We start from the raw sequence: 27,139 nt of genomic DNA, 5'->3' as shown, positions 1-27,139 counted from the left end.
TCAGGCCCCAAGCAACTCTGGAAGGCTTCTTCCTAACATCAAGGTGGTGGTGTTAGGAAGTGTCCACTCAATGGCTGCGCTCTGTCGTAGGATCCCCGGATGACCTCTGGGTGCAGACGATCAGGTTTTTTCTTCTCCGGAATCAGTTTCCCTTTTAAAATGCTTTCCCATTGTAGAGCATGAAAATTACCATGGTCAGTCTAAAACAGACAAATCCTCTCCTTGGTCAGTACCAAAAATGAACTGCTAGACTGAGGAATCAGTGAGGGTTTAAAGTCCAAATTCTCATGTCCACTGGGACAAGACGTGCTTTATCCTGCTGAGAATTTCAGTTTTCCTGTACTGCAAGCTATTGGTTCTACAGATTATTATTAGCCTAGAGAAGTGGGTCGGAGGGGAAGGGAGGGGAGAAAGATGGAAATCAGAATAATTTAAACTGAAAATTTTAGGGCCTGATCCATTGAAATCAAATTAACACCAGTGGGCTTTGAATTATGCCCCCAGTGAGCAATATTGTGGGGATTTCTGTATTTAAAGCCAATCATTTATATTACCTGAAGCCATGGAGTCTCCCAGCTTTTCGATGGCACAAGTTGTGATCCAGCACAGATCAATGTTAATGGTGTTTCCATTGGCTTCGGTGGGTGCTAGTGCAGGAATCTGTAGAACAGCTAGGCGAATACTGAATTATTTGGGTCACTGGCAATTCTGAAAATCATATATAATTTGACATGAAACTTTTTTTTAGATTTTGAGCATTGTTTAACTTCAGCATTTTGAAAAATAAAAGGGAAGGACACATCACACTGAAAAGTCATTTTTGAATGGAAAAATCAAAACACTTAATTTTGAAAATGTCAGTGTGAAACATTTCAACTCCTTGTCTTGGTTTAAAACTCTCCCCCTCCCCAATTGGCACAAATTCACAATGTTGGTTGCTGAATGGGGGTGGTGGTGGAGATTTCTTGTTAAAAGCTTTGGATGGAAAAATTTCACCTAGCTCTACTCCATAGTAGTTTATGAGAGCAGTTGCTAAATGTAAATGGAACTTGAAATGGGGGATGGGAAGGAAAATAAGACGTGAATTTTGGCCCGGTCATATGGTAGATCTCTGTGTGTGTGTGTGTGTGTGTGTGTGTGTGTGTGTGGAGGGGGGAGTTCACTTGTTCTCATGTTGCCTTCAGGTACCTTGGGTTCCTAGTCGCCTATTAGCTTTGTGCATTGATGGGGCTCCACTGGCTGGCCCACACAGAGGGGAAGGAAACTACCTGTATCCCGCTGGCCCTCAGGGGCAGTGTCTGAGCAGCTCACGATAATGTATTCTAGCCTCTCAACATCCCTGGGCAGTAGAAGGCGGTATCCCCATTTTACAGATGGGGACCCGCGAGGCAGCGTAAGCAGTTTATCCCAACATCTCATAGGAAACCTGTGGAAGAGCCAGGAATCCGAGTCAGGTCTCTAAGTCCCAGGCTAGTGGCTTAGCAGGAGGGGAGGGTTAATTAGCTACGAGACGGATCTTGTTCGGCTCAATCAGGAGCGGGCGTTTCGCGGCTGAGGGACCGGGGGCTGGTCCCGGCTACCAGGAGCGTGTGCCCACTGCCCTGTGTAGCGATGGTGGCCGTCTGCCGGACTCAGACTTGTTCCCAGCGGCGTTAGAGACCCCATCGCACGGCTGCAGGGAGTCCTGAGCGGGCTCTTCCCGTGCCCTCCCTGGCTTGCCGGGGATTTAACCTACCACCAACCCCCTTTTTCCGGGAGTGCCCGCGGAGCTGTCCCCCACCGATCCCCGTCCCTTGTCCAAACCCAGGCGCTGCCCTTCCCCTCCCCGCGCTGGAGGGACCCACTGGCGCCCAAACTGGGGTGTCGGGGAGCACCCCCCAGCGCCAGGAGTAACGGTCCCTGCCCCAGCTCCCCTCCTGGCGCTGGCTCGGCCGTGGCCGGTGCAGGCTCCCCCGTGCCCGCTAGGGGGCTGCGTGCGGGGCCAGGCGGCGGGGGGCGGGCAGGGGGGGGGGGGGGAAGCCATGCTGCTGAAATTTAAGCCAGAGCCAGCCACAGTCGAGCCATCGCGGGCGCCCTCCGCCGCAGCCTGCGCCGGGGCTCTGCGCTGCGCGCCGGCAGGCTGAGCAGGGGCGGCCGGCTGGAGCTGGGAGCCGCCGATCCCCCAGGGCACCTGCCGCCGCCGGAGCGGCCCGCCCGACTTGCTGTCCCCGCTCGTCCCCCGGGAGGAGAGGGACGCGGGAGAGCCGGGACCGCGGAGCACCGGAGCCTGACTGCAGCTGCTGCCGGTAAGTCCCGGGAAGCTGCTCCGGGGCGGCCCCCGCTGGCTTTCAGCACCAAGGAGAGCGCTGCAGGGAGCCGGCCTGGCTGCGAGCCCCGTGCGCTGGGCACAGTCCCGGCCAGCCCCGCCCGAGGGTGAGCCGGGGAGCTCCTGGCACAGCTTGTGAGGGGGGGAGGCGAGCCCCGGGCTCCCCCCTGGCGGACCAGCCACGCAGCCTGGCCGAAAGGGGATGCCACAAGTGGAGTGTCCCTGCCCGGGGCAGGGCGGAGGCTGCTGGGGGAGCTCGCTGAGGATCGGGCCCTCAGTGGCTCGGTGATGGCTAGCGAGGGGTCGCTTTGGCAAGTGGAAGGGCCTGAGGGGGGAGTTGCAAGGCTGGGTGCGCTTCTCTGCACGGAGCCTCTGCCGCGCCCGCCCCGGGGAAATGTTCCCTCCTGCATGCCAAGGTGGCCGGGCCAGGCCTTCTTTGGACACCGTCCGGGACAAGCCCGGTTCCTCTGTGCGCTGTAGTTCAGTCCCCAGCCACGGCGAGCCCCCAATGGCAAGCTCATACCTGACCGCATTCCTTCCTCCGCCACCTGCTTTCCGTCCGCCTTCCCACCTCCAGAGCCCCGCCTGGGAAGGGCCGGCGGGAGGTGGAGGTGCGGGGCTGGATAGGTGGCGTGCTCCCCTCTGAGTCTGGGGAACCCCCCCCCCAGTATGGTGTGGGGCACTGGGCTCAGGGAAGTGCCACGTGGAGGTCCCCAGGGCGTGGGATCATGGAACATCCCACAGTGCTTCTGGGAACCCCGACATTCCAACTTGGAGAGCTAAAGTTTGATTCCTTAAATTCCCCTGCATTTCCCTCTACATGTGGTGCTTTTTGCCCTAACTGTAGGGTGAGATTCCTTACACAGCTGCCACCTTCCACCCCAGAACTGGCTGCATATAGGGGTAGGCAAAGGGATTTTTTTGTTTTTTGGCATGTTGTTTGGGCCAGATCATACACTGGCGTAAATCAGCAGCTTTCCAGCAAAGTCAATGGAGCTAAATTGACCTGATATTTTGTAAAGCACTTGGGGATCATATAAGATCTTATTGATTTTAGAAAGGAAGCCAGAACCCGGGTGCAGAAAGTAGAATGAACGATGGGGTGGATGGGACCCAGGGAGGAAAGACATGGATGCAACTGACAAACTGGACAAGAAGCACTGAGTGAGCCCTTTGGTGAATTTGTCACTTTTTTTTTCTTCCCATCTGAACTCTGACTATTTCAGGGGATGCCCACCTGGCTTGACCACCCTTAGAGCTGTCCCTGGAAGTGAGCCTGACGTGCCTGAAATTGCTACTCAGGAAGTTTAGCTGATTTGGTTTCCCTTGCCGTGTAACACAGCTTTCATTTTGCAGGCTTCCTGTAGGTTTCCAGTGGAGGGGGGATGGGGAGGGTTGGGTGAAGCAGAGACTTGGGCGTTTCCAAGACACAAATTAATTAAATGAACTCCATTCACAGTTACCTGTTACAGCTTCTAACAGGGAGAGGAATGGGGCCCAATGTAAGATGCTTACTGGAGAATCGGAGAGCTTGATCCCAGGTGCTGGGTATTACAGAGGACAGGGTTTCAGTCTGGTTTTCTTTTTCTGTTCTCTCCTGTGAAAAGTACATCCCTGCTTAAAGATCTCATGCCAACAGCCTGCAGTAGGGCTGGGAGAATCAGGCCCAGTGTGGCAGAGAACTAGGAAGGTGTATTTCTTCCCCTCTGGTGGCTGCACCTTCTTGCACCGCTTTAGACAGAGCTCTCCTGTATTTTTAATAGCTGTCTCCCAACCCTATTCAGGGACCATGCGCTGCGGAGGAATAACTAAGGCCATTTGTTTTCAGTTTTTACTGATTCTTTATTTTAACTGAAAAATCCCTGGGTTTTACAAAAACTATTGTTTGGTTTTGACTCTTTTTCTGTCCCAAATTTGGACCTCCTCAAATATAAGAATATATTGATTATTAAGAAAATCCAGTACATTACCGTAGGTAGATCTGTTCTGTTAATGTTAGTCTAAGTGTAAATATGAGGCTTTTAAACTAAGACAATGCAGTACGTGTGTGCATTTGTAAGTGTACATACTGCTAATATACAGCTCATTAAAGAAACCCCTGCATTAAACTGCTTTTACTTTTCTCTAAATGCTGCTTTTTTGTCCTCCTGTCCCCCAGTATTAACCCAATAGTTACCCAGAAAACTGTAAAGTTGTGGTTTTTTGGTACTGATTTCCACCCCCTTTTTAAACTTTAAATAATCACTGATAAATTCAAGGGAAATATAAAACAAAATTCCAAATGAAAGAAATAACGAACTCTGAAGCTTTTTCTGTTTGTGTGCCAGCTTTCAGGGCTCGACAGCATCTTGCTCTCTGGGAACAAGGCAGTTCCCTGTCTGCATTTGCCGGCTAGCTTGCCAGGGCCTGTATTACTAAAGGAATGTCTGTTTTACCCTTGGATTTTTGGACCCCTTTCTGATTGCTTTGTCCCCATGGCTCTTCCAGCACTGGATGGGTACATGCATGAGTTATATCGCTGGGCAGGGAAGCAGCAGTTTAATGCATGCACGTAAAGGCTGGGCAAGGACAAACAGACAGGGAAACATAAACTCTGGCGATGGATAAACACTGCAGCTAGCTCCGCAGCCTTGGCAGAATGTGGCCTCCAGTCTGTTTGTTCATTAGGATGTTTGGGATTAAACACGCAGTTCTGTTGAACCAACATGTCAATTTGCCGCAAGAGATTTGGCGTTCCAAAGGTAGAGCAAGTTTAGGAGCAGGGCCTGGGGCTCAGCACAGGACATAAGTTTCTGGAGCAGGTGATCAGCAGAACTGGGAATTAAGTGGTGGACATTGTGGCCTTCTGAGCTCCATTTGTGCGGTCAACTTGTAAAGAGTTATTTGAGAAGATCTTTTGTCTGAATTGCTTTAGGCCTGCTCTCCCTTCGTGCTGGAGAGCAGCATTTCCCAGCAGCTTCTACTGTAACCATGTGGAGCATAAAGAGCAGCTGGCTGGACCAAGAGAGGTCCATGGGCTGGACATGTGGGCCTATGACTGTGGAGGCACTAGCCAAAGCTAATTCTGTAGGGAAGGCTGATGTTGCCCTGTCCAATCCTGCAGTGACCTCCTGGGCCAAGCCAATTTACTTGGCCTTTGTGATCTTGGTCCCCTGCATAATTGCTGGGAAATAAAGACTTAATCAAAGAAACTGGAAACAAAATGTTGTGAAGAACTTTTGGACCCCAGGTCCCCATCTATAATCTGGTCAAAATCAGCAACGTATGACAGCTGCTCAGTGATCTGTGGGCAATGAGTTTGGGTGCCTTATTGCCATTCCTAGTGGTTAGGTCTCCTTATTGTACAAACCACCCTTGCAACTGGCACCCTACTTGGCAATCTCACCAGAGGTGCCAAACACTGGGGGTTGAGTGCCTAGAGGCAGTCCCTCTGGGGCAGAGTGGGAGAAACTTGCCTGGTTGCTACCAGTTGTGTGCACAGGCAGCAGGCTCCCGTTCTACTTTCATGGAGTTGCCTGTTCATCAGGGAAGAATTTGCTTTGAAAGAGAAGGACAGCCTCCTACCTAGCGGGCAGCACCCTGCATTGGCATGTGGGAAAATGGGTTCAATTGCTGGTCCCGTTTCATGCTCACAGGTTTGCCTTATGGGCAGCATCTCAGCTTCTGAGACAGAAAGGTGCAGTGACCCCTCCAAATAATTAAAGCCAAATTCTGCAGTGCTTCCTACTAAGCTCAGGAGGGCTGCTCTCATGAGTGGCATACTCAGGATTGCAGAGAGTGTCACTCATAGGGCCTATGATGGTGAAACGGGGGTCCCATCCGCTCTTCCTCCGTTTTGGCTATCTCAACAATGTAGTGATAGGGTCTGGGCACAAGCCTGGAGGTATAAGGGAGAAGACCTAGGCTAGAAAGGGGCTGGGAAGTGAAATACTCAAAGCTGTGAGATTCAGGGCAAAGAAGAAAACTCAGCCCTATCCTGACCCTGCTAGCTACGGATGCTACTGGCTCTTTGGAGAGCAGAGGAGTATGAGCTAGTAGCTAAAGTACTGCAGTGGAAGGAAGGACTTTTGGGCTCTGTCTCTGACTTCCTGTGTGACTTTAGGCTAGGCCTTGTAAAGGCCTGATTCCGAACTCTTTCATCACTTTCCGGTGGAGTCCAGAACCTCTGAGAATCAGGCCCTTAATGTCTCTGTGCCCCCAATCTCCCCCCCAATGTGTAGAAAGGGGGCAATGATACCAATCTACCTGCCTCACAGGGGTGTTCATTAAGGCTTGTAGAGGGCTTGGTGGCCTTTGGATGGAAGGTGCTGTAGAAGTGCAACCATACTATGCTGTGGTTCTTCAGCTAGCAGCTCAATGCTGCCTTCCATGTGAGGGGGGATTGCGCCAATCCAGACCCCTATGGAAAGGCTCTACGCTGAGTTTATACCCTAGGGCAGTATACTTACACTAAAAATCACCCCCTAATCTATGTAGCTATGCCAGCTGAAGCCCTAGTCTAGGAGCCTATTCGCTAGTATAGTTTATTTTATTTGGGAACTGGTATAAACTACACTATCACTAGAACTATTTTACTGATATAAGCTGTGCCTCCTTTAGGAGGGTTTGCGGCCATAAATATACCAGAAAACCCTGTCTAGTGTAGACAGCCCTTGGATGTTTCAGTGTACTGAAACCTGGACTGTGGTCTCCACCCCCAGATGCAACTCTAGCTTTTCCAGAAAAGTTAAATTGCCCAATCCACTCTGTACCTGGAATGACCCAAATAAAGTATTCTTGGGAGAGTGATGGTTTTAGATTTTTTGTTTTTCACTGTAAAACCTGCATGCCCTTTGAAGTCCAACCACTCCACCCTCAATCTGCAGCTGTGGCTAACCTCCTTGGGAAATCTCCCGTTTGCTTGTGGTGGGTGCAACGTTTGGAGGGCGGTCACTCAGTTTAGTCCCAAAGTTCTACCCAAACCTGCTATTCCCTCATGCCTGTTCCTTAACCTTCTTCACATCAAAAATAACAGAGCAGGAAGGGGAGGCTGTGGAAAGAGCAGCTTACAAGGCAAGAAGAAAGCCCACAGCATTCTGTGTCCAGTAGGACTAATGGTTGTGTCCCTATGTACTGGGTCCTCTATTTGGGCCCATTGTAGGGAGAGGGGGATGTTTATGGATTATTGTTCAAAGTGAATTCAGGGATGGTGAGAGGTATCACCATGAGTCCTGGAGAACAAAGTCCACCTGAGACCTTGCCCCACCAACAAGTTGTACTACAGTACTCCTATAGTTAAAGCAGTGCAGCCTCTGTAGTGTGGATATATAGTGTTATATGGGTCTAAATGTGCTTATACTGATATAGCTGCTCCCAAATGGGAATGGGACTAAGCTATACTGATATAATGCACATTTATACTAGTGTAACAGTGTCTACCCTAGGGCTTATGCCAGTCTAACTAGATCAGTAAACTATCACACCCCTAAGCCGAATCATCATGCCAGCACAAAATCTATGCATGGACCAGGCCTCACTTCAGTCCCCAGACCATCTACAGGGCAGGCAAGGGGAGTGCAAGGGTTCCTTCTGCTAAGATTTCTCAATCCCCACTACCACAAAGGTCTTTCTCCACAGGTCATTCAATCCTTGGCCTGTTGTCTATGAATGGCCAACAAGGGTGTGAATTAGAACCAGCTGGCATGGAGGGCACGAGCTCCTTGCACACAGGCCACTATAGGGTAAGAACTTCACTCACTGCTGCTCTGGGGCAGTGACCTAGAAGTGAAGGGGCTCTACAACTGATCACCAGTCCTCTCGTTGCATTTGTGTCTGAATCTTTTTTGACTACGTAGCAAAATGCAATAAACACAGTGCGAGAGGGATCATTAGCAGTGTAACTGTGCAGGGTATAAAGCAGGGCTTGGAGCATATTATATAAGCAAACATAAAGTAATCATAAATTAGATGGGGGAAGAAGTCAATTAATTGATGAAACTGCCCAAGCAGAAGAGAGCGAAACCCGGCACGCAGGAGCTGAGACACTGTGACGTGATACGGTCTTCATTTGTAATCCCTTTTTTCTTTAATTGTGTCTATAATGAGAAATTAAATGTCAACTTCACTGGATGCTGCTTCCCCAAAGAGAGAACACACGTGTCTAGTCACAATAGGATTTTGCCTACAGGTGTAGCTGCATTGGTGGAAACGCCTAGAGTGACACGATTTGCAGTGGTGCAGTGTGGTTTAGCCTGCTTGGGGATTGAGCTCTTATTGCTGTGGTAGTGGAAAGCCCCCAGTATGACATGTCATTCACTGGCACAGTGTGACTGGCACAGATGCCAATGACCTCAGGTGTAGCTTGCATTGCTGCAGCTATGCCAGTGGCTAAAATCCCAGTGTAGACAAGGCTGGAATCGGGTGGGATCAGCATGACTCTCACGCACAACTATCCCATATCCCAACACCTCCACAATGGCTTTAACTGGGCATGTGGGGCCTGACTCTGCTGTGGAGCTAGCTGGAAGTGATCACTAAGCTTGTTGGCTCTTACGTACTTGAAAGGTGAAGGAATGGTGATCAGCACTCCCCCAAGGACAGTAGAGAATCCACTCACCTGATAACAGAATTGGAATCACATCATCCCCAAACTACACAGCGCTAGTGGCTATGCTGTCATATGTCAGGCAGAACGCACTAGAAGCTCGATGTATTTAAATAAGACAAGGTGGTGGATCATTGTCTTTCCTCTAGTCCCTTATTGGAAGGTTCATGGAGAGAATAAAAGGACAAAGGGAGCCACTTGTTTTCTCTGAAACACAATCCATCCATATCTGATAGATTCTAGCAGAGACAGAAGCAATTCAGTCTCTTACAGTAGCACGATTCCCTCACAATCTGCCATTCTAGCTATACTTCATAACTTCCCTTTCTGTAATTATCTCCTCCTGCATAGTTGCCATTTGTACCTGTTGCTCTATAATTGTTTTCTTCTGATAGTCTATCACATGACTTCCCTTTTACATAGGAATGCCCTGACTTAAAGCAATCTGATGGTGTCCAGTACAATCTAATTTGACCTCTCGTTAAAGACTCTCTACCCAGCCCCTAACTTTTGTTGGCCCCATGAGTGGTCGTTTCAATCAGCTTTCATTGTAATTTAAGAACCCTTTGACTATCCTGCTTGAGGGATGACCCTCTGTCTCATTTCAAGACAAACTAAGGAGTCCAGGCCATAGGGTTGTCCCTACAAAGGTGGGAGTGAGTCACATAGACCAGTGCAGACATAGCATTAAAACACATGCAAGAGTGGTCTGATATATAAGTAAAACTCTATGAAATAACTCACTATAGGCCACCAAGCCTCCTGCTAAGTCTCTTCACTTGCAGTGTGGCTGTTCAGCATGTGGGAACCTGTGTGAGATTAGCTGGTCACCTCAAGGAGTGGCCAAGCTGTACCAGGTTAGAGCTGTCTGCTGTTGTACTGTCTTATCAGTCCATCACCATAGACCTGAGCAGCTGGTGGCCTGTGGGCTTTTCATTCAGTGGAAGGGCACTTGCAATACACAAGATGCTAATCTGACTATGAGCAATTGCCCTGTTGGTGGGAATCCCATTACTGTCATATATATCAATAATCCATTAATAGTTCAGTTTCTGTGCGTTAAGGTGCAACAGAAGGTAGTGTTGCCCAGCAGCAAATTGGTTGGTCTTTGCCACTGCCCAAAAGGTCTTGAGCTCCAGGACCTTACCCCTGGAACCTGGCTGACTGCAGAAGAGGAGTACTTGTCCAGAAAAAGTTTATACTATTTAAATTTTAAATTAAATTTTAAATTAATGGAGATATCCCATCTCCTAGAACTGGAAGGGACCCTGAAAGGTCATCGAGTCCAGCCCCCTGCCTTCACTAGCAGGACCAAATTCACTAGCAGGACCAAGGGACTACTACTTGAGTTTATCCATGTAGCACTGGGAAAGAGATAGGTCAGTTTATTCCCCATGAAGCCAGCCTTCTCCTGTCAGCTCTGGAGATATGTCTGAGTTTACCATGCAGTGGCTTGAGTCCCAGTCAGAACTCAGACATATTGAGGCTCACCTTTCCCTACTTAGCTTGACATAACAAGGGGCAGCTTAAGGCAAGATATGCAGGGTCTGGGCCCCATGATCAGAGGAGTCTTGGATGGAGCAGTGAGTCTGAGGCAAAATAGTAGGTGGCACTGTAGGGCATAGCGGATCACGTCCAACTGTCTGATGGGAAGGAGGCTGCCTCTTGAGGGAGGAAAATGGGAACTCATCTGGTGGGCTGAGAGGAAGCCTCTCTAGTGAGAGTTGTGTGGCTGGAATTTGAGGCACAACATTGAGACCACATCCCTTTGTGAGCCCCAGGAGGAGGAGAGGCAATTTTCCAGGGGCTCATGGGCACCAAATTCTAAATATGAAAAGTTTCATTAGAAGTTATGAGCAACCTTTGATCCCTGTCAATGCAGGAGACAGCAAACTTCGGGGCTAAGATGTTTCCAAACCTCAGCTGTATCTTCTCTTTGAAATACACAAGGCACATCCTACATCAACTGTCTGAATCTGTGATACCCTACATAGCAGAAAGGCGTATGTGGCCATGTTACCACAAAATGCAACAGGTAACTGAGCAAAATGCCAACTTGTAACAGCATTTAACTTATGTGAGCCAACCAGCTGGGTGCAGACAGTTTGCAGCAACACAGAGACCAGTACTGTATGCTGCTGAGACTGCCAGCCAGGGAGGTTTCCAAAGGTACCAGGAACAATGCCTAATCTACCCGTCCATCATTTTAAAGGCAGGCAGAAAGGTCACTGAGTTCCCTTCGTCATTGGAACTGATGGCTCCCAATGGCTGAACAATGGGATGCCCTGACACGTGTTTATAATCCCTGAGGGGAGCAATGTGCAGCCCAGCTTCCCTCTCCAACTGTGTTCTTCAGGGCACGGTTCTGCCAGCTTTAACCCATGTGGAACACGGCCCTTCTCCACAGCTACTCCCACTGAACCCAGGTGAGCCTGCTGGCAGAATAAGCTGCTGCTTGACATCAATAAGCGTGGCAGAATCAGGCACTTAGCCATTCATGAGCAGTGTCACTCACTGCATCCCTTTGCATTGGCTTTCCAGCAGCTTCTTCATACGACCAGTGACTATTGCTTATTCATAAGGCTTGGTTTAGTCCTCCTTGGCGTTAATTCACAGCTGGTATTTTATGTCTCGCAGCATTAATGGTCTGGGTTGGCTGGCATTTTATATCTCCCTGGCATGAATAGTGTGGCTTGGCTGGTATTCTATATCCCCAGCCTGGCTGGCTGGCATTCTAGGTCTCCTTGGCACTAACAGCCTGTGCTGGCTGATATTTCATATCTCTGGGGCTTTAATAAGCCTAAACCGGTTGGCTTTTCATATCTCTTTGGGCACATACAGCTTGAGCGTGCTCACCTACTGCATTTCCTTTATGCTATAGCTTAGGCTGCCTTTGGTGCTATTTGGCCCCAGCTAATTGTCTGAAAATGGCATTTTAATACAATAAACCAATGCCCTACCCTGATGCTAAACTTAACCAGATTTGCCCCCACTGGGCCTGTACTAGCTGTTGCTCTCTCAACCTAGGGTCAAGCTGGTCTTTACGCTCTTCAATTTGATCTTTCTCACTTCCCCTCTCTTCTAATGCTATCTCTGGGTTTTATTTCAAAACCACCATCCTTGCTTTCCAGTGATGTTTTCTATTGGAACAACCTCTCTCAGCAGCCTCCTGGTGGGGCCCAGGTAATTGTCTGAATTTTTTGATGCTTTGCGATGTCAAAGCCTGGAGTTTATATAGATTACTGTGAATTTATCTCCAGCAAATGCATCCAGAGAGAGAGAGAGCGAGGCTGGACCCTGCCATGTGAGGCATTGTAAACACTGCGGTGCAGGGAACAGCAGTACTTGTGTATTCTGTGTTCGCCTAAATGGATTTCAGTAAAACATACACTTTAATAAGTCAGTTTTGTCAGCCCTGCCTGTTTAAGTGGCGATGGAGACCTTCCTGCCAGCTTGTAAATATCAAGGTTAGCCTTGGCTGGTAAAGAAGCAAAGAGGTGTGGTTATTAGGTCAGGTGATGTTACAAGATTCTTCTCCTTTCCCTTGCCCCCACTGGGTTTCAAAACTCAGAGACATGAGTGTCCATAAGGATTGCCACTGGGGGCGGAGTAATAGCTGACCCCAAAGATCTGGAGGCCTGATTAAAGTACAGTCCTGTGGAAAACTTAAGGGACAGCAGCACAAGTACTCTATAAAAGTGCTGTCTGTCACACAAAACAGCGTCTCTACCGGAGGTAGATGGAACTTGTAAACTCCACAATCAAACCTCCCATTTAAAGCCATCTAGGTTTATAGATGTAGAAATGAAATTTAATGTGGCTGAAAGTAGCCATAAAAAGCAAAAGGCTTCATTTGTCTCTGTACAGCAGGTGAAGATCAATAAACATCCAGTGTGTGTCTGCATTTCCTGGCCACAGCACGTGGGCGTATCCTTTCTACATACACAAGCGCACCTAACGATTAAAGCAAACCCCACTGGGAGGAGAGCAGCAGAGTCATCTCCAGGGTGTGATAGGGAATGAAGGTGTCACTGAGAAATGCTCTGCTCTCCCTAGAGACTTGCAAAAAAAAAAAAGGATTTAAAAAGCAAATAGTTCTAAACTCTGTTTTTATTCACAGCTAAAGTTAGTTTAAATTTGCCTGGTTGTTCACAATCCTCAGAGATGGCCATATCTCGGTGTGCTAGTATGCAATGGACTGTGCTCCCCTTATACGGGGTTATGTATCTGATGCAGCGTGAGGCATAAGGTGGAAGCTTGGGCTTGATGGTCCATGATGCCCCTGAATGCTGCTGCAACAGATGAGGTAAGAGCTCTGTATGTGGGAGCGTGCTGTGGTTTGAGGAGGGCTATTTCAATGCTATGGCCAAATTCAGACTTTATAGAAGGCTTATAAAAATCGTAAAACTTTTATTCTACCAACCCACAAAAGGCAGCAGAAATGAAAACCAGTGCACTTTGATATGGGCTTTACACAAACTCTGCTCTCTGCTGTACAGTTGGCCCTGTCTTATTTATCCATCTACCTCTACAGCTCTCGTGACTGTAGTATCTGAGCACCTTGTCGTGTCTAGAGGGCTTCCCACTGGGAAGGACGTGGTGGAAGCAAGAAGTGAGTGGCATAAGAGGAGCCAAATGTTCAGACAGTGAAGGGGAAGTGGTTTGGTGGAGCTGCTGAGAGGATGAAGCGGTGTTGCCAGCTCTTGTGATTTGTTCATGAGTTTGGCAATTATTTTGGTGCATTTCTTAAAGCCCTGGTTCCTGCAGTGGTGAGTTTGTGTGAAAAATCTCAGCTTTATTTTTATGTGAGTTTCTAGCCCTCACAGTTGCAGAGAAAAGCTTGAAAGTGCAAAGCAAATGTGGCCTAAAGGCTCAGTAGCCGCAAGGCAAATGGAAAAGAACCTCAAATTGCTTTTTAAAAGAAAAATCTCTGGCTTAAAAATTGTCTCATGAGTCAGGCCCCCAAATGATGACTTTGGAGAGCTTGAGGTTGGCGGTGCTGATGCAGGGAGAGGAGTGCAAGGGGTGGTGCTGGCAGGGAGGTAGGAGACTCCTAGAGGCAGGGGTACAAGGGGTGGTGCTCTTAGTGCAGGTAGGAGATGCCCAGGGGCAGGCTGGGAGCAGCATAAGGGTGCTGAATGCTGAGAATCATGGAATGGCAACAAAGAGGGGTGAATCAGAGACAGGCCAGTAGGGAGCAAAACGGGGCTGGGTGTGGTGGGACCTGGCCTGGGAGAGGCACTGAGTCCCCGAGAATGTGGGGTGGGGATTGAGATAATTGAGGTTGCTGACAGCGACAGGCAGAGAAATGCTTCAGGTTCACCTACCCTAGGCTAACAGGTGGGGAGCGGTGCATGAAGGAAATGATAAGCAGGGGGCTGAAAGCTAATGGGCCTGACCCCCAGGTGGGGTACGTCAGCATTGACTCCATGGAGCTATGCTAGTTTGCACCAGCTCTACACTCGGCTTCAGGCATGTGGACAGAGGGGGATGCGTTCTCAGACAGCTGTAATTGTCCTATGTACACGCAGTCTGTTCATGACGGAGCTTGAGCTTTTTTGTGCCCTTTAGCTGTAAGGAGGGTGGCATTTCCCAGGCTGTCGGCCCTGCGAACACTTACGCTGTGATATGTGTGTACACAGTCCAAGTCCTGCTGATGGGAATGTCCAGTTAGCCCATGTTTAGTTTTGTCCCCATAGCTTTCCTATGCTGTGCAGTGGCTTCACCCTCTGCCACTTTATTCTGCAGCATAAGCTGCCTAGCCTTCTGCTTCTGCCAACCCTGGGGCTGTCAAACCATCTAACACTAGACTACTAGCTAGTCATATCACGATAGCACCTGGAGGCTCCACTGGCTAAGTGCTGCACAAACCAAGCGAAGCGTCCCTGCCGCAAAGAGCTTACACTCTAAGCAGGCAAGACTGAGCGAGTGGAAGGAGGGGAAACTGAGGCACTTGCCCCAGGTCACATAGCAGGTCATTGGCAGAGCTGGGACTAGAACCCAGGTTTCCTGAGTAACGGGACCTTATCCATTGGACTGTGGTGCTTCTCACTGCATCTTCACAGCACTCTGGGTTCCCCAGGCCAGAGTTGTCTCTTCATGAACTAGGGTGGCCTGGAACAAGCCAGCCAGCGGTCGTCATTTTAGAATGTTATGAGCTGGTTCATAGGTGGGAAGTCAGCACTCCCTCTGGGGGGGATGCTGAGCACAAATCTCCAAAGGGCCCTGTCTGGCTCCAGCCACAATCCAAAGATCTCAGCAGCTCTCCAGGAAATGAGGGTTATACCACTACTTTAGATCAGGCTTAATTTGTGCCAGGGCTTGGCAGTTCAGAGCCCGGGCACCTCCGGGCTTGCTGCAGCAGATATGAATGTTAAAAAAAAAAATTGCTTGAGCCCCAGCACCTCTTTCAGTACAAATCACACACTGATTTTAGACCTCTGGATACCTGTGAGGGAAAGGATGGGCCTGTGATTAAGGTACTCGATGGGTGACTCAGATATCTAGAGTCCGTTCTCGGCTCTGTCATGGATTCCCCATGTAACCTTGGCCAAGTCACTTAATCTCTCTGTCTCCGCTCCCCATCCTTAAAATGGGGATGATGCTACTTTTGTCTGCCTTGTCTATGTAGATTGTTTAGCCTCTAGCCAAGGGCACGCTTCTCACTGTCTGTCCAGCACCGAGCACCGTAGGGCCCCTGATGCTGGTTCAGGTCTCTCGGCACCTACCATAATACAGATAATTTCTTAAACAATCAAAAACCTTCAAGGGGTTAACAAGGGATGTGTGTGTGTGGTGGAGGCAGGACATATTCTGGTCTCCTGTGCTCTGAATAGTTGCCGATGACACTAGCGAGGTAAAAAGCAGGGAGTGGGGTGTGAGCACGTGGGTGTTTAGCAGAGATGCGGCATTCCTCAGCCCAAGCTTTGCCACGAAGACTCGGCCCAATTTCTGCGTGTGGGAATTCAGAATTTCTGTTGTGGAGATGCAAGGAGCTACCGCCCAGGTAGGGAGGGAGTGGAGTTCTCTTATTAAGGGGCTTTGCAGCTCAGATCTAGATGTTGATATGCAGTTTTTAAAATGCCTATCAGTTGATCCCTTATTAAAATTGTCTGAGGCTGAAAAGCCAGAGCTATTAACATGCAAAGCAGGAGCTGACTCTCATTCCCTGCCTTTCTTCCCACCCCCCTCCCCTATTTGTATTTTGTCGGCTTAATTTAGTGAGCCTGAGAGCTGAGGTTCTGCTTGCTGTCCCTGGGGAACACCGTCTCTCTCCTGCCTTTGTCTGGAAGGCAGGTAAGCCAAGTTAGAGCAACATTAAGGAAACTTTCTCTGCTGGTAAGTTGGTGGAGTGGGCTGGCTGTTCAAGCAACATGAGTGATTTCAGCTATTCTCCTCTATTAGATCCTTGAGGTATATGGTACATGACTGACCATTAAGTTGGCTCCCATTGACTTCAGTCGGCATTGTAGGAACTCAGCACCTCTGACTTACAGGCTTTAGGAGCCTCAAGCTGGACAATCAAGGCATCCAAAAGTGGTGGATATCTGAAAAAATGTAATGCTAATTGGCTTTCCAAAGGTCACAGAGCATGTCCTTGTAGAGTCAAGAACACAATTCTGGGATCTCAACAGGAGCTATGCTAGCCTTTCGTAACGACACCCAAACTCACCTGGTTCTGGATTTTGTTACAGAGCAGAAACTCAGTTCATGTTCCTTGATGGGCTCACTGAGGGTTCCAAATGTGTTCTGAGAACCTGGCCTGACCTGAGTTCAGTCAGTCAACCAGTTGATGCATCTTGAGTGCCTCATGATTTCCACCCAAGTTAAGGAGACAACTCTGCCACCCATCCCCAGACTATCACAAATGTGACACTCTGGCTTCATGAGCTAAGCTTTTTTTTAAATTCACCGTATGAGCTTCCAGCATCTGTTCTCTTAACTAAGTAACTTCTGCTTACTGGAGCAACTGTAGAGTAAGTGCATTCTCTTCAATGGAATATCCTAGGGAATAAGCTGGCCCAATTCTGTCTCTCTGAACATGCTGGACTGTTGTTGGCTTGTAGGAACCAGACAATTAACATGTTCACAAAGGATGGGCTTAAACCTGTTTGAATCCAATGCTCCTAGAAGATTTCACTTCAAGGGCATCTGTTCCCAGATGCACTCTGTCTGCAGCCTTGGGTTCCTTCTGAACACCTCAGTGCTCTTGGATGCTCAAATAGCTGTGGCAACAAAAAGTGCCCACTTTCATTTGTGTCTGGGAAAAGACCGCAGCGCGTCCTATCTAAGCACTCACAGCCATGGTAACCTACATGTTCATGATCTCCAGGCTTCATCACTACAAAGAAAGAACTCTTCTCCTCCACCCACCCTCACACACCCCAAAGCTCCAGCCAGTACATAATGCAGCAGCCCATTTGGTTAGCGCCACAAGTCGGCATGATCGCATCTCTCTGCACTAGTTTCCCATAGAACACAAGGCCCAGTTCACAGTGTCTGCACTGACATTCAGAACCCTCCACGGGACTGGACATAGCTACGGGAGAGAGCATCTGGCTTTGCTACTGTGACCTCCCGTCAGAATGGTGATGCTGCTGATCGATAGGGAGAGGCTTGTGAGGTCAGGAGGCAGAATTTTCATAGGACTGGATCACACACCTGCAAGAACACAGGCCTTGCTAGGAACAGTTACGTTGCAGCTGAGGTGTAGCTTCCCGCTCGGGTAGATGTACACGTGCTAGCTTTGATGGAATGGCAGTGTGGCTACAGCGGAAAGGATGGCAGCTTGAGCGAACCACCGGAGTATGTACCTAGAATCTCCAATGGGACTGTACTCAGGCTGAGCTGCTGGGGCCATGCTGCTATTTTTAGCTCACTAGCTCAATCGAAGCTAGCGGGTGTACGTACCTGAGCTGGAAATTACATCTCCCAGCGGCAGTGCAGACCTACCCACTGTGTCCAAAACCAAATGCAAAACTCCTGTCTCTGCTTGGCTTTCCTTCTGTTAGAGCGTCTTGCCTCTCACACAGACACCCAAATTGTAATTGAGCTGTTTCTCCTACTGCCTACGAAGGAAGAAAGGGAAGTAAATTATTTCTGTTTAAACACTCGGGTAGCATTCAGCTAGTACAATGACTGTAACCCTATAAGTTGCTAGCTAGCTAGCTGGGACAGGACTCTTTCTGCCATGCTGTGGGTAATTCTGTAATACTCCGTGCCTGTCTAGTAATGCTTTCCATGCTGTTCCCATTGTGTTTAGCTTGCTTAACCCATCTTATTTTTTATAATTTCTTTTTCTGTTGGCATTGTGTGTGTGTGTGTATATACATATGCATATATACACACACACACACACATGGATTGTTACTGGTTGACACACCTGGAGAGAGAATAAGTAAGCTGGTTTCTCAATGGAGATGGAAGGGCTGGATCCATTGAAGTCAATGGGCATCTTGTCCATTGGCTTTGGCTCAAGCCTTGAATTACTGTGTTGGGTACAAGATGTCAGAGATGGAGAAGGCTGCGGGCTCCCTCCCCTACAACAATGCTACAAGGAAGGGTATTTCAGGCATGATGAGAGCCAAACGACCCAAAAGGTACCCGGTATGGCAACAGCAAGTATGCAAGGGTCAGGGTGTAAGATACAATGGGGTTTAATAGTCTCCTGTATCTTCAGAATCCTCTTTGCCGGTCTCAAGTGTCTTTGCTAAATAATAGGCAGGTTCGCTAGTTGTTGTGCTTCCCCAATCCCTCTTCAATAGCTCCGAAGTGGAGGAGAGATGGTTAAAGACGAAATTGTGTCTAACAAGCACAAGGAGAGGGGAAAGAATACCTCTAAACACTCGCTCCGTGCAGCATAACCGTGGAGGCTGCTGCGGCTTTATTTAAGAAAATTGTCTGTTCTGTTTATTCAACTCATTTTCATCTCGAAAGAATCTGCAGCTTGGAGGCTGTCTCTAATGCCAGGGAATCTGCTCTGCCAGAGCATGTTCCTATTGATTTGTGTGTCAGCAATTCAAATGGGGGTAGTTAGACTGGAGCCGTGCACCTAATAAAAATTCAAATTATTGTTAAAAAAACAAACGAGGGAAAGTGGCTGAGCAACGAGGACAAAAGAAGTGTACAATGCGAACGCCCAATGCAAGTAACAAAGAGAAAGAAGCTGGATCTGTCTCTCTCATCTGACACCTTTCCTGCAAATTCAAACTCCAGAGAAGAGTTGCCCCTCCCTACTTATGCCATTAGAAGCAAAGGGCAAAATCTCTGGCTGGTGTAACTCGGCATCACTCCACTGACTACAGTGAAGTGATGTTGATTTACACCAGCTAAGGATCTAGCCGGCTGAGTTCATTCCTAATTCTTCATTGCAACGCACATTGGTATTAAGCTTCCTTCCACTCCCTGGTGGTAATTATCTTGGTTCTTGCAGGCAAAACTGGAGGTGCTCAAGGTTTTGCAGAACTGTGTGGCATCTGCAGGTAGGCTGATGGGGCCGGGATAGTGAGCCAAGATTGAAGGAGTAGTAAGTGCAACAGTACCAAGTTGCACTGGTAGAGCTCTGAGGCCCAATGCTGGGACAGCCAGGGCCTTGCAGATCAGGACAAAGTTGCTTTAGCAGAGCTGTGTACAAGAAGTTTGGGCAGTGGTGGGCTGCAGCTTATGCCCTAAATTTCACTATGATCCCACTCAGTCCAAAAATCCAGTGTAAGACCTCAAGTAATTGCCCTGTGAATCTTCAACTGGAGCAAGCTTAGAAAAACCACTCAGATGCAAGGTCTTGTTTCGTGTGTAGGTGGGGAATATGATCAAAGCATGAAAGCACACGAATTACTCAAGACACCACAGTGTGTGGGGGAACTCCTGGGATGTGTCAAGAAAATGAAGATCCCAGCAGTGAAGGAGTGGAGGAAGGAGTGACAGGACAGAGAATGAAACCAGGAGTGGAGAAAAGAGAGATTCCACTCATTATGTGGAAAGATATTGGGAGAGCACCTCTTGGGAGCCTGAGCAGCACTGCAATCACAGAGCAGATCAACCAACACTGCATCCATACATCTAAAATCACTTACTGCTATTGTAGCAGATGGGTGAGGTTAAAATCCCAGGGAGTGGGCCAGCCAGCTTTCGAATTGCAAAAAGGGAGGAAACAAACCACAAACACAGGCAGCAGGGGATGGTCACATGCCAGGGGCTGCCAGCAGTTCCGTATGGGTGGCTTGGGGAAAGGAGGGGCATGCCTGGTCCTTAAAGATGATGGGAGGAGAATCATTCTAAACACAGCTGATTTGAGGGATTGTGTAGCAAAGTTAAAGGGATGATGATGATTGCAGTAGCAGCTAGAGGTCACAACTGAGACCAGAAATCCATTGTGCCAAGAACTGCACAGACTCCTAGTGAGAGACTGTGTTGGCCCCCGAGACTTCACAATCTAAATAGATGAGGCAGAAAAAGGGAGTGGTGCTATTTTCCGGAGACTTGGTCAGCGTCACCAGTGGAGAGCCTGGGATCAGCTGCATCCCACTCTCATGCCCTAGCTACAAGACTACCCTTCCTTTCTGGCAGGCTGTCATGTTAGTTAGAAAACCTATCTCGAGAGTCCCTGAGATGGGGGTGGGAAGGTGACGTGACTAGAAACATTTGAATGATTTTTTAAAATTCAGTGAAAACAGAATAGGGAAAGAGGGGGTGGAATATTTAACCAGGATCATTGTTTAATTAGACAATCTGGACAAATTTGTGGATCTGGACAGATGTTTATGCAGGTAACAGGCAGCTGTGGGAGACGGGGCACCAGGGCTGTCCACAAATTACATAATGCATGAGAGGGTGTGTGGGTCCTTAATGTTGTGTGTTTGGGTTAGTGTTCAACTGTTGCAAGGACTAGGTGGGACTTGAAAATGGCCAAAAAAAGTGTTGCACAATTTATGGCCAGCCCCTCTACCCCAGCTTCCTTGGGTGAACCAAGTCTGTGCTTGGCTTCCCCATAACTGCAAAATGGGGAAATACTTCCCTCCTGGGGCGTTGTGAGATGTAACCGGTAAACACTTGGGAGGTGCTCAAGTGCTTTTAGAGCTGCCTGTGCCCAGCTTCAGAAAACAATGAGCTCGTTTCCCTGTCAAAGCTGAATGAGCATCAAAGGGCAAAGGGTAAATGAGTTTTACCAGCTCCATTCTGTTTTTAATCATTCAGGTTATTAGTTACACAGGGAAGGGATTTGTTTTGTCCTGTGCAACTTTTATCTTGAGAGTCCCTTTAATTTCAGGGCTGGTAGCTTGACATTCATGGCTACTGTGGGACATTGAAAATTCTGCTATGGTCATCTTAGTCAGAGCTGGGGTTTCTGGCTCCCAGAGGTGGATAAATGGCATCAAATTCATTTAATTTCAGTTAAGACCCTGCTCTGTCCTATTTTGAGTGTCTCTGGGTGGCAGGACTCCGAATCATTCTTAGGGCCTGATCCAAGGCCCATTGAAGCCAATGGGAAAGACATTCATTTCCAGGACAAGACTCAGGTCTCCATTTCTCCTCTATCCAGTTCAGTAGAGCTGTGCAAAATGTTGTCCAACACGACTTTGAACTTGATAATTTTTTGCAGAAAACTTTCTACATTTTTAATTAAATTTCTCTATTTTGCCACAATGAAACTTCACCATTTGAAACAAAAGGGAAAGTTTTCTCTTTGTTGAAAAACTCTGTGAATTTTTGAATGAAATTTAAATACTATTTGGGACCAAAGAGCGCTCTGCAAGGACTGACTTCTAAATAAAGCCACGTCATGCATCTACATATACACGCCAGCTAGACAGGGATCCTACTGCTGCACTAGGGTGCTAAGCAGATCCGAGGAGTGGATCGTTTTAATGTAACACATGAAGGGACATGCTAATCCAGAGTCTAATGATCACTTGCAATACACAACTAGCACCTAGGAAAGATCCAGCACCGGAATACCTCCGGGTGCTTCCTGCCGGGATAGAGGTGCACTGGGAGAACCAAAGTTGTTGCAGATCTGGACATGGGCAAATGTATGTTGGCAGAGCCAATGGTTCTGGGCTAAAATAGCAGGTGGTGCTGTAAATTAGGATTAAGGAGTATTAACAGAGCTGTGCTTGAAAAGTTATATACTCTGCTGTGATTGGCTCTAGCAACAGTCTTTACTGTGCATCCCCCATTGCTGTTCCAGGCTTCCAACCTTTGTTGAGAGGATCCTGACCATTTGTCCTTTGCATTTATCCTTTGGGGATTAGACCGAGCTCACCAAATGAGCTGAATTCGTGGTTTGTGAACAGGATTGGAAACCACCCTTGTAAAGTGGAAAATCTGGAATAACAAACCACTACCTCACCCAGAACCCAATCAAGGTGCTTCCATGAGAAAAGTCTCTGCTGGGATAGGTGGGACATTGTTGAGGATTACAAAATGACTCACTTCCTGGAGGTCTTTTTGCCTTGAACATCGTTGATCAGAACGCTGTGGCTTGGCTTGACCAGATTGCACACACCATATAAATAAGGTGGGATAAACTCACTGGAAACAGAAATAGGGCAGAGCAGACTGGTAGCTGGCAAACTGTGTTTACCAGAGGGCAACCCTTCAGCTACTCTATCTGCCACTTTTATAGGCTGTGAGCCAGTCATTATGGCAAATATATAATGTTCACCTTTATTTTAGCTGAGCATAATATATTGCACTTGTTTCTCTCTAAAAATCACACAATTAGCTGGTTTGCATAAAGCTTAGAAGGTAACACCTAAACTGTGTAATAAATAATAGTTTCCAGGAAAAAGACTTTCTCTGGAGTTAAGAACTGAGATAATTTATCCCTCACTTCAGTCAGTGAACACGTAAATCAACCCCCAAATATTAGAAAGGTGTGAAATTCCAAATGAAGGTTCCATTCAACAACATGCAGATGTACAGTTAAGAGAACCCAAACAACCTTAACTCTGCCCTGTAGTGCCATCCTGAGAACAACCAAGATACTATAGCAATGTTATTGATTGATTCATAGCAAAATTTTGCCTCATTGGTGATCACACGAACAGCAATACCTTCCTCCTTGTGGTGCAAACTCCATCTGTCTGTATAGCCATGGGAAGAGAATTACCTTAACAATCTCCAATGAGACACCTAGCACACAGGTCAATCATGCCCCTTGTGTGTATACTTTTTACATGAATAGTCCATCTGTGCTTTCGTACTTACATGAAAACCATTTAAAATCTGTTGCGATCTCCTACTGTTTCCAGCATACCCCCATCAAAAGCAGCTTGGCTCAAGAGATGTGCACTTTCTGATATTGTAGGTACAGCTGTTTTGGAGATATGAGCCAAAGAACAGTGGGAAAATTTTTGGAAGTGGAGGAAGGAGAGCCGGGGGAGAGAGAATGAAACCAGACTGAAGGTGCATTTGTGAACTAGTCTGGCCAGAAGCCTTCTGGGATTTACCTGAAGATTTTTGCAGGAAAATCTTGGCCAGGAAGAGAAGTGGTATGTGAAGTTTCAGGTTGGCTGGTTTGGGTAGCGGTCATGAGAGTTGAAAACTGCCCTTAAAATGGACCCCTATCTTTTGAGTTCAACTGTGGAGGGAAGAGCACCCATACTTTGCAAGTATATAGTTAGAGAGAGGAAGGAGGGTCCAATGATTAGGGAACTGTCCTGGGACTTTTGAAGCTTGTGTTTTAAGTCCTTCCGCTGCCACACAATTCCTGTGTGACCCTGGGCAAGACACTTAGGGCCAGACTTCTGAAGAGATCTGTGTGCCGATCAGCATCCAAATAGCCCTGAAAATCTGGCCTCTGTTCCCCCATCTGTACAATGGGGATAATAGCACTGCCCTGCCTCATAGGGATGTTTGCAAGATAAATACATTAGATCAGAGATGCTCAGACTTTAGGGTAATGGAGGGCGTAGGTAAGTAGCACCTTTCATCCAAGTCTGTCAAAATGCCGTACAAAGGGGAATAAGTAATTATTACACCCATTCTCCTAGATAGGGAGATTGAGACCCAAAGAGGCTAGGAGACTTGTCACAATGACTGTGTGGCAATGCCAGGAATAGATCCCAAAGCCCTGACTCCCAGGCCTTTGCTCTAACCACTTGACACTCTGCCCTTCTTGATCATTTTGCTGTGTCCTACAAGTTGTCCTAAAACAGTTTTGCCTGCTGATTTTCTCATGTGGAGATCTCTGTGACTAGAAACAAAAGGGCACAACAAGCAATGATATGGAGGTAATGTCTAAAGGGAGAGTTGCTCAGTTTGCATTAGTTGGGGCATGTGATTGGGTGACATAATTAGTCTTCATTGGCCTGGCCGCCTGGAATTTGAAAATTGATTGCCGAGTCAATACCAATGCATTTGAACATGGAGGGCTGGCTGCCAGCAGCAAGGCGAGTGCTGCCTCCCTGGTTATGGGAGGCCTTGAGTTAATACACTGAGACCCAGTCTGAAGGTAAAGAACTGGCAGCTTTCTTCAGAGCACCCAGCTATTACGGAAGGTGGCACAGAGCAGTCCAAACGTTCCCATTCTGTCTCCCATCTAAAACCCAGGGAGAATTATTCAGGAGAAGTCTCCCTGGGTTTTAAAGGTTTGTTCAGGAATACACAGGGGATCACTAGAAGGATCATTTGTATCAACATCCTGTCCCAGCAAGAGAGCAGCAGTGACCCTTTCCCCGTGTTGTCTCGTTGTTATTTCATATATTAGAATCGCTGAAGAAATACCTGAGGAAACAGGGATTTTTGCCCTGTGGCCTCAAATCACTCCCCCCATTCCTTCACATGTAGGCACCTCCTCTATCTCATGGGGCTTCCTTACCAAGAGCCACAGCAGGGCATTGGACTCCCTCTGTACAGCCAGAGCCAGGTGTTTGTCTCTCACGTTAGTGTTAGTCTCAACACTTCAGGTTTGGGGGGTGTTGGAATCTGAAGTCAGATCTAGATCCCGATTTTGTGACTTGGGTCCATTTTCCTCAGAACTATCTCTGTTTAGCAGAGCAAAAGCAACATGTTAGGTGCTGCGTGTTTGATCAACATTGAAAATGCTGTCTTCAAGGTAGGGCTGTGTCCGTGCTCTCGTGTGTGGGCGTGCACATGCACACATTTCACCACTAGAATATCTGAATACCAGTCCCGTGGGCCCAAATTTTCAGAAAAGCTCAGGGCAGATTTGCAAGTGCTCAGTATCCACCGTGGGGTGCAGATTTTCAGCACAACTCCGCTCGAGCCAAGCACCCAAACAAAAGCCAGATTTTCCAAAGTGCCACAGCACTCGTGGAGGGATTTTCAAAAGAGCTCAACACCCAGCATGCACCTAACATGCTGAGCTCATTTGAAAATCTGGCCCTTACTTATTTCACTGCCTAACCAGGAGTGGAGCTCAGCTGAAAGTTTTTTGTGTAGCACTCTCCACAGCGGCCCTTATGATGGATTCTGCACTTGGCCTCTCCTGGGTTCTCGGCAGCTTTGCTTGTTTGTGTTCTGAGCGGGTGTCTTCAACTCCAGGTGTTCGGTTACCATGGGAGGGGTTTGGCAAACGGGAAGTCTGTCACAGGCGCTGAACTTGCAGGTGGGCTGGAGCAGAATCCCTGCTGGCAGTCGCACAGAAGGCTGCTGAGTCTGAAGTGCTGTGAGGAGGGTAGCAACCATTTTATTTTGAGCACCTTAGAGAGGAAATGAACCTCTAGAAGTTGGAGCATCTGAGCCATGCCCACCTGGCACCCTCATGTCCTGGCTTAAGCTTGTATCTCTTGACCATACCCAGTCAGTTTGTTTCTTCCTCTTGCGTGGCTTGTAAATTATCCCTGGCTGCTGGGTTTCTTGCTCACCTCAGAATTCACTGTCTTTCATCAACTCTTATCATTTAATTAACTTTCGAGACGATTAAACATAAGAGTCAAAACATGGGTAAGTGTGCAATCGGACAGCAAGGCAGAATGGCACAGACCATTGTGTTGCTGCAAATCGGGGGCTCAGGTTGGGGTGCATGAGTTCGCAGAGTTCCATGGGGGGCTGTGCAGGGTGTGGCTCTAAACGGGCAGTTGGATGACTGTGAATGGAGCAGAGTCTATTTTGTCTTCTCCTGATGCTTCTTGCCCACCTAAAGTCAGTTCTGTGAGACCCCAAATGTCATCAGCGCTAAGTGATGGGCCTCATCGAGGACTATGATGTCACTGGGAAGATGAGTATAGCCATTCTCTCTTTCTCAGATGGAAAGAGCTGTAAAGATGTACTCCAAGCGCTAGGCAGATGTTAACAAGTGTAACTGATTCCCTGAGACTGCAGGGGTCTCTGGCATTGGTGCGCTTTGTTTCCTCTTATTCTCTGCCTGTGGCACGGAATAGTTACTCTACTTTGGGCTGTAATACTGAAGCCTCATTTCAGTTGTTGGGTTTAGCATGTGGATGTTGGTGGCCTGTGATGAGCAGGTCAGACTAGACCTGGTGACCTCTTTTGGCCTTCAGCTCTGACTGTTCAGGCATAGCCTCACAACGTTATCTGCTGGGGGTAGGTATTGTTGTTGTTGTTTCCTATTTATGGGCAGGGAACTCCGGGGTGTGTGGGGGGGAGAGAGAGGTAAGTGATTTGCCCAAGGTCATACAGCGAGGCAGTGACAGAGAAGAGGAATAGAACTCAAATCTTCTAACTCTCAGGCTCATCCCTCAACCACCAGCCCACCCTTCCTCCTTAACCACTGCCTAGCTGATGAGCTCTCAAATTGAAATAAAGAGCCTGTTTACAGAGTATGCAGATGTCCCTGGTAAATAGCAAGGGAGGAGAGAGACAGAAAATACACCATATATATTGGAGCTGAATTGCCTCTAAATGGCTTTGCATGGCTTTCCAGGTGCTGTCAGCTGATCTTTAATAACTCCGAATCCACAGCTATGCCTCGGTTTGCTGGTGCGCTTACGATGTCTAGGCTCCTGGCATGCACAGAATAATTACAGCTGAGGCCCTGATGAATTTGGGGCCAGTAATTAAAGCTCTTATTGATTTTTCTACTTTGGAGTTCCCTGTAGCTACAAACAATGAGGGGGCAGGGAAGGGATAAACAACCCCAGGAAGGTAATTTCTGAAGGGAGGCTTATTCCATTTGCATTAGCCAGGGCCTGCGACTGGGTGACACCGTCATTTTTCACTCGGCCTTTCCGCCTGGAATTTGAAAATTGATCATCCAGTCGATACGGGTCTAGCTGAAAGCACCAGCTGGGGAGGTGGAGTCACCTCAGCAAGCCTGCTCAGCCAGA

Source organism: Malaclemys terrapin, chromosome 8 (assembly GCF_027887155.1).
Source record: "Malaclemys terrapin pileata isolate rMalTer1 chromosome 8, rMalTer1.hap1, whole genome shotgun sequence".
Taxonomy (NCBI): Eukaryota; Metazoa; Chordata; order Testudines; family Emydidae; genus Malaclemys; species Malaclemys terrapin.
Note: the sequence above shows the minus strand (reverse complement) of the source record.